This window comes from Pempheris klunzingeri, chromosome 11 (genome assembly GCF_042242105.1).
Source record: "Pempheris klunzingeri isolate RE-2024b chromosome 11, fPemKlu1.hap1, whole genome shotgun sequence".
Lineage (NCBI taxonomy): Eukaryota > Metazoa > Chordata > Actinopteri > Acropomatiformes > Pempheridae > Pempheris > Pempheris klunzingeri.
The window spans coordinates 15,989,489-15,998,038 of record NC_092022.1 but is presented as its reverse complement, the minus strand read 5'-3'; positions in this window follow the sequence as shown (position 1 = coordinate 15,998,038).

Genomic DNA, 8,550 nt, shown 5'->3' with positions numbered 1-8,550 from the left:
TTCTCTGCAGACTGCTTGATGTTGTTGTTGAGAATCTTGATGTATTGCTCTTTTTTCATGGTGCCGTTTACTGTGATTAGGTTCCCTGGTCCATTGGCTGAAAAACACCCCCAAAGCATTAGGTTCCCACCACCATGTTTGACAGTGGGGATGGTGTTCTTAGGGTTGAAGGCTTCTCCTTTTTTTATGCCAAATGAAGGACACATCATTGTGGCCAAACAATTAAATTTTTGTTTCATCTGACCATAAAACAGAAGACCAGAAGTCTTCTTCTTTGTCCAGATGAGCATTTGCAAAGGCCAAGCGTGCTTTTGTGTGCCTTATCTGGAAAAGTGGCGCCCTCCTTGGTCTGCGTCCGTGGAACCCAGCAGTGTGCAGTGTCCGTTGGACTGTCTGCCTTGAGACGTTGCCACCAGCAGAGCCCAGATTCACCAGGATGGCCTTGGTGGTGATCCTGGGATTCTTTTTCACCTCTCTCACTATCCTCCTGGCCAGCACAGGTGTCACTTTTGGCTTCCGACCACGTCCTCTGAGATTTTCCACAGTGCGGAACGTCTTGTATTTTTTAATAATACTTTGCACTGTAGCTACTGGAACTTGAAAACATTTAGATATGGCCTTATAGCCCTTTCCTGACTTGTGAGCAGCCACAATGCGCAGCCGCAGGTCCTCAGTGAGCTCCTTTGTCTTAGCCATGGCTGTCCACAAACCAACTGCAGAGAGCTGCTGTTTTTCACCTGTTGAGTTGATTAAAACTGTTCCCGCTGCTGCTGTTCCCAATGAATCAGGGTAATTAGGATGCTTTAGAACAGCTTGGACTATTTGGAATGGTATAGAAGTTTGGATTTTCCCATTGACTGTGACAGTTTGCAAAGGGTATGAATAATTTTGGACTTGCCACTTTTTGTTCAAATGTAAATAAAAGCTGAGAAATATTTTTTTTCCACAATGATGCCTCTTGTACATCGTCTTATTATCTTCTGGGAGACACCTGTGTCATTTCCAATCAAGAAAAAACTTGCTGAACTAGTTTAAAAATTAGTTCCAAAAAAGACACTATCTTGTTTATTTGACAAAGTATCTTGAAGATATTGTGATCTGTTGTCATTTCAACACTTTGGTTTTGTAGGAATTAATCAAACAACTAAGATATAATGGCACAATTAGTGAGCTGTAGAGCTGCTGGTTGTCAGATTTTTATCTTTATCTTTTTTATCTTTATGCTAAGCTAAGAAAAACTAACTGGCGGTTGCTTCATATGTTATGGATGTGTATGAGAAAGGCTTGAGTCTTCAGTCTGTCAGGCAAGACAGTGACTAAGCATATATGTGTATTCAAATTTACATACAAATACAATTAGCTGCATGTTAAGTAACAGTCGCTGATCATCATGTTCATCTCAACATGCTGAGTCAGAGAATAATGAGTTTTTTCTTCATTTTGTTCATCTAACAGTTTGTTTCATAGTGAGTTATGAGCATTATAACCTTTGCAGCAGCACATGACTTTTTGTTTGAGGCTTTGGGAAATCCTGGCAACATTGAACAAAATGTACTGCTGGGAAATGCAGTGCGAAGCAACAAAGAGTTTCAAACCAAAATAAGATAAAATAAGGTCATAGAGACAAGAGAGGTGACAACAATAGAACTGATACAATGAGACGCTTCCATGAGCCGCCTTCAGAGCTGAGTCAGCCCCTTACTGTGAACACTACTGAGAGGATGTTTGGTGGGTGTGAGGATATGGACGCTTGTTGTCCAGGAAGTCACAAAGCTAAGCAATTAGATGAGGATGTCTGTTTTTTTAATAAGGATATCCTGTGCACACAATCCCGTCATGTGATCGAGGTAACCACAACAACAATCTTGCACAGTAATTAATGAGGTTTCGGTTCTCATTTCATCTGGGATTTTTTGCAACTTTCACAGTCAAGAGATTTTAAATGCATGCGCACCCGTCAATAAGACTACCTGGTGTGTAAGGACGTTTTGAAATTGAAACCGTAAAGCTACTTTTTTTTTTTTTCCTGTTGGGTGGAGCAGAACAAGCTATAAGTATTTCTACTCTCAAATATGTAATAATGCGATGTTAAATAATCCATTACGTTATCATTAAAAGACCTGTATTCAAAACTGTCAATCAGCATATCAATAATGGGAGTCTGTGCAGAGAAGAAAACTCAGAGATTACACTGGTTAGTTGTGTCAATGTCAATGTCATATTTGACACTGACAACTCTAGTAAAATGCATTTCGTATTTTCTTGGAAACCCTAAATTTTACATTTAAGTATTTAACCCTTCATAAATCTTGACTGCAACTATTCATTTGAATAAATCTTCATTTTGAAATAATCCTGGATATTCTGAAAAAGAAAAGAGAAAAAAGAAAAGGTTTTTTGGCCTAGGACAGAAAGGGTATCAAAAATAGCCCCAGTCAATGTTTTGATACATTATAGTAGGCCTACTGGATGATTATTGTTATTATATAAATATATTCTATAAAGATATATTTACATGTCCAGTAATTGAAATATAGGTAGGGATGCATGATGTACAATTCAGTGGACATGTGATTAATCATAATATAAAATCAATACTTGGAAAATCAAGCAATTGCATGACTCCTTAGATGTTACTTGATGTCGCCATATTTTTCTTACCTGCAAGGGTCTCTTTTTATAGAAGGTTTGAACAAAAGAAAATGAGCAACTTGGTGTTTCTGGCTGTCTGTCGACCATCTTGGTTTCACTCTTTTTTTTTTCACTTGCAATGGCTTGCCACTGGGTAGCAGTGTATGAGATGATGCAGTAGCATCCACTGTAGTGGCTGATGTGCAACTACGCCATCAAAACTAAGAAAACAGCTTTTGAATAGCTGTACACTGTAGTGACCTCTATGCATGAAAGGGTTAACATGTCTGAAGAATTAGAAGAAGCTTGTTAAGCTGGAGCATTTAGAACCACTTTATATACTGTTGGGCTGTTTGACCTTTAACAATATATAATATTTTAGAAACCTCAATCTAATATAATCTCAGTAGTGTATGAGATCAGATGTATGGGCCATATTTCCAGTTTATAAATTTAAAATAAGCTGCAACTTTAGGCCCAATGGTGAACTGCTTATTCTTTCTGTTAGTAATAAAACATATTTCACAGAAAGCTTCAATTTAAACAAAGCAAGAAGCTTTTAATTGCTGGCTCTTTCTATAAAACAGGAAATATATTCTGACTGCCCGCGTCCAGAATGGTCTTGTTTTTGATATTAGCCAGACTTTGAAGTACAAAACAGTTGGTCTCACAAAGCTTTGTGCTGCGGCTTTGCTCTCTCATTTATGGAATTATTTTGGCTCCACTGCCGCCACTGCTGGGTGCCTTTTTATATCAGCTAGCTGCAGTTTGTATCTTTATCTTGTGATGCTGTGCACAGAGCCATGAAGACACACACACACACACACACACACACACACACACACACGCTCACACAAATTAGATAGGATTTTTATTTCTCAATTCAAATGAAGTGTCAGTTTCCCACTTTTCATCTGTTTGCAGATGAAAATTGAATGTGTCATTGCTATAGTGTTTATTTATTTATTTGTATATCAGTTTATTTGTCAGGAACATTGTAACAGATTAACACAACACAACACAGATTTTTGCCATCAAGCCAAGGCTAATGCGTGACCTCTGTCTCTGGTAAGTTCATTATATTATGTCAACATGGTATATTTATTTATTTTTTTCATCTTGAAATTTTATCCTTTATGTTTCTTTTTTTAATGTGCATTTTGCACGTCTTGTAACACAGCCTTGAGCATGCCACATCACATTTCACAACACATGCTGTCATTGTGTGTGACAAATAAACCTCTAAATGCTCGATCCTGTAGGATTTGAAGAGTGAGGACCACAGACAAGTGTGTAGTGACAAAAGTATGCATTGCACTAGAAAACTGTATAAATGAATAAGAAATGATGTACCTTGTCACCAAGATGTATGAGGCAAACAAGTACCAATCAGATTTACTTAATAGTAGTAAGATGATCCACATGCACATGTGTGACAGTGAGGCTGCTGGCATTAAATATTCATGGGTCCAGGTTGTTATGTCTTGTCAGGTTTGTTAAGTTTAGTTTAAGTGTGTTTTTCTGTTACTTCCTCTTCTACTGTGAGTTCAGCTCTTCCCTCTCGTTTCAGGTCCCTGTGATTGTCTGCCCCGCCCTGATTGTTTCCACCTGTGCTCCCTTCCCTGGTGTATATATTGTCTGCGTTTTCCCCTCTCCTGCGCTAGATGGTCTTGTACCCTTGTGTTGAGTGTTCCAGTGTCTTTAGTCAGCGTTAGGGAGCGTGTCTTGTAGTGATTGTCTTTGAGTCTAGTCAGGTTGGTATCTGTTTGGAAGTATTTCTTGATAGAGTCTATTTTTTGGTGCCTTGTTGTATCCTGTGCAACATTAAACTGCACCTTCTTCAATCTGTTTTGCCTTGTGTCGAGCTTTTGAGTCCATCGTCCTGTGTGTGCGCTTCGGGTCGTAACACAGGTGATGGATTGGCACACTTTGTCGCAAACACTGAGCAGCAAAACAAGCGCACATTGCCATGGTTTCTCATGTGTTCACCAGATGTTTTCTGTCTTTGTGGAGCACCTATTTCCCAACAGATTCCCAACTTTCTGGAAATCAAAGTGCATCTTCACAGGACACAAACCAGATATTTTTACGTTATCTTTCTGAGACAAGCCAGAGATAACAAATATATATATATATTCACCATGCAGTTGATAGGCAACCATAGGGCGAGCGTCACCTGGAACTAATTTACCGGTTATCCTTATTTTACTGTAGATTCAATTCTGCTCACCAGCAGGACTCAATAAGAGACTTAATTTAAATTCTTGTATGTTCCCATTCTTGTATGAGTGAGGTGGCTTTTACGGTATTTCCGTGCAGTAGACATAATTTATTCTTAATGAATATAACTTATCTTGTGTTTCTACTTGCTTCTCTGTTCAGTATTTCAGCAGAAAAAGCACAAATGTAGATAATGAAAAGAACAATGGCTAAATGCCCTTCAGCTGCTTCATTGTCAGGGTCCTGGTATGCTGGCTTGCTGTCATGGCACATTGAGACCAGAGCCATCATTAATAATATTAGTAACATCTGCTTTTTATTACCAACATACCTGCTGTGAAAAATGAATTATTATATTATATGAATTCATTTTCTGCAGATGCACTCTGTTAATTCAGTCTGCATAGAAAAAGAGCAATAAGTGAATCATATGGACACACACTCAGAATTGTTTTCTTTAAGAGTAACATGAGATGAGAGGTACAGATGGACTCCCTCAGGTGAGTTTTTCTAGTTTTTCTAATCTGTCCTGCTGTGTATTTCAGTCCTATGCTGCTCTCTACTGGTCAGGAGCAATACAGCATGTCTGATGAATGTCCACAGAGATGCAACCATGTGAAAAACAATTTTAACTACAACTAATTTATTATGATTGCTGGTCAACAGAATAGTCAAATACTCACATTGCTTTTGGAACAATATCATACTATGCACATCCAATTGTTTTTACTACATCCTTTGGTCTTCATTTCTACATTTTTTACCTCCTGTTGTGAAGACTGTTCCACATATTTTCATACAAATTGTCTCCAGATGGAATCACAGTCTTGTCATCTCTAATTTAGACTTCACTGGCTTCAAATTCAAAACATAACTGGGCATAAAATCAGTGAAACCAAATTATTTTTCACTGTTTTCTATGCAGTAAATTGCATGAATCAACTTCTTATAAGCCAAAAATATACCAGCACTGAGTATTTTGTGGTTTCTACCAGCAGGTCAGGATTTAAGGTTGAACTTTTGTGGTTTTGGAAGTCATGGCTTGTTTTGTTGAGTGATAACTTCCCTCAAGTGTCATTTCCTGCAAACAGCCACTGGTCTGCTTCAAATCTTTCTTATCATGATAGATAGCTCACAGCCCGACTAGATCCTCTTATGTGAATTCTACCTCAGATGTGTGTCTGTCGGCAGACCCTTTTTCAACAGCCTCCTTTTTGTTTTTTCCTTTGCTGTACTTTGTTTTCATGACCACAAAGTTAACTCTGTCTCTACAGTTGATCGCAATTTCAACTGGCTGTGCATGTTTCAAAGGGAAAATAAATTACATTAAATAACATAGACAGCTCAAATGAATGATCTTCCAGCAGACAGCCTTACATTTCCCATGCCACCAGTGGAGTAGACTCACTGCGAAGGTGGGAGGCCAGGCAGGAGTGACGTAAGGGTCCTTCTAGACAGTTGTGAGAAAGAGAGAGCAGGTCAAGGTTCAGATGTCTGTGACCGTGTCCCCAAAATGTTCTGTCAAAATTGGCCTCTACAACCTTTTTAGGATTTTAGGAAAAATAAGGTGGGTACACTGGTCTCTTTTTGAGTAAAATGTGTCATCATAAGCTGCACTAATCAATATTTTTTGTATAAACAAAACGATCTAATGACCATGTGTGCAGTATGAGAAAGGGATTACTCCAGAGACACAAAAATAATGATGTGTTTCATTGCCCTCAAGAGGCCAAAAATATTACTGGTTTAAACCTACGATAAATGCCAAGTCCAATATTCAGCCTCTTTGAGCTCTGTTTTGCTCTCTACCAGCTCCTGTGGAAAACAACACGTAGCTCTCCAGCTGCTAATGGCTCCAGTATGTTCACCAGCTACTCACTTACTGTGTCTAAACTGGTTTGGTTTGGTGCAAAGCAGGTAACTTTTGAGCTTTTTTGCTGAAGTAACCTGCCTACTGCAGTTACTAGAGGCCAGGCAGCTATGCAATGAGCTAAAACTCACTATAAAGCTCCATAAAGTTGAAAAGGTGTTGTTCTCTGTAGGTCCATCACTGCAAATGACTTCTTTCAGGCACATTTCACTTGTTTGACATTATTATTAGAAAAATGTTGATTTTAGCTGCTTTTAAAGACATGGGATTTTATAAAAACATAATCTTATAAGTTGCACACAAGTAAACATTAACTACAGAGACTGCAATACAGTGTTGTTGTTGATTAAGTCAGCACAGCCTCTATGAGCTGTGTCAAACCACTCTATCATTCTGTGGGAGCTCTGCCCACAGGGAGTATCTTAGTGGTTGAACTCTGACCTCTGTTACGGCTGTCTGAGCTTGTGCCTGACGTAGACCCCCACATATCTCCTAGCTTGACTGGGTGGTCAGTACAGCACCAACACACGACCCCAACCTGACAGGCAAGATACTGTGGGAATCCGTGCTGTGGTAGAACCCAGTGAGATCTAGCACAGAATGATTGCATGTTAAAGGTAGGGTCTGCAACTTATTTTAGAGGCACTTTTTGTTATATTTGTTGAAATGCTTATAACAGCCCAACAGCAATAATAAATGAAATAGTTTGACAAAAAAGAAGAAAAAAAATCTTGTGTCTGTGGCTGTCAGAAGACTGTAATAAACCAGACTTTCATACCAGCCTGTCTCTGTGCACATGCCATGGAAAAGTATCACTGGGCCCATGGAGCATGCCCTCTGCAATAATGCTCCTATAGACTTCCCAGATGTTATAGGACCAAATGCATCAAATTCTGATGGTGAAACAAGACATTTCACAGGGGTTGTGACTCTCAAAAAAATGTATCCGCTCTTTTACAACATAAGTCTATGGAAAAAAGTCTTTTTGGGCCCAGTAGCAACGGTTTGTAACATTTGCTGACTCACTTCCTGGAGGCTTGCTGCACGCTGCAATCAAAACCCATTGCACATGACTGGAGTTTTCCACAATGCTAAAGCTAGCAGGCTCGTCACGCTACAATGGCAGAGAAAGTGCAGCAAAAATTTTAATTTCTGCTCAGCGACACTCCACAGTGTGTGTACTGAGTTACCAGCATGAAGCACACACCCACTGGGCCAAAGAACGAGAGGAGGCCGTGGTTCTTTGCATAAAGCACAGCCTCCGAGCCCAGTGAGCAGCTGCTATGAGCTAAAGCTAACGTTACGTTTGTGACAGCTGTTTTGCTTGTGCTTATATGATTGTGGCATTTGCCAGACTGACAAACTGAGAGGCTGTCAGTTAGCAGTTGTGTACAGAACCAAGGTGGGACCCGGCGGCGGTCGCTGGTCTTCCCATCATTGTCGTCTTCCGGCAGTAACGTTCAGGCAGCACGTTCATGCGTAGTGGGGGAGTAACTTCGGAGTTCAGCCTGAAGGGAGGAATTGGGATATTTTCAGTTGGATACTTTTAAAATCAAGCTATTCTTGCTAGTTTCTCCAACATTGCAGACTCTCCCTTTAAGCCTGTCAGAGCATTGCAGTAAGAGGTATAGTGCGAAAACACAGAACACTGCCAATTGCCTGCATCACATAATACACTCAGCATGAGCCCAGTCTCCTGCCAACAATCACTATACAATACCTTGAGCTGAACTTTTGTTTATGTGAAAATCAATACCAAAGCCATGCACAAGCCGTAGCGAACTTTGCATGAGAAAAGAAATCACCAGTAGAGGGTACACAGGAGGTGT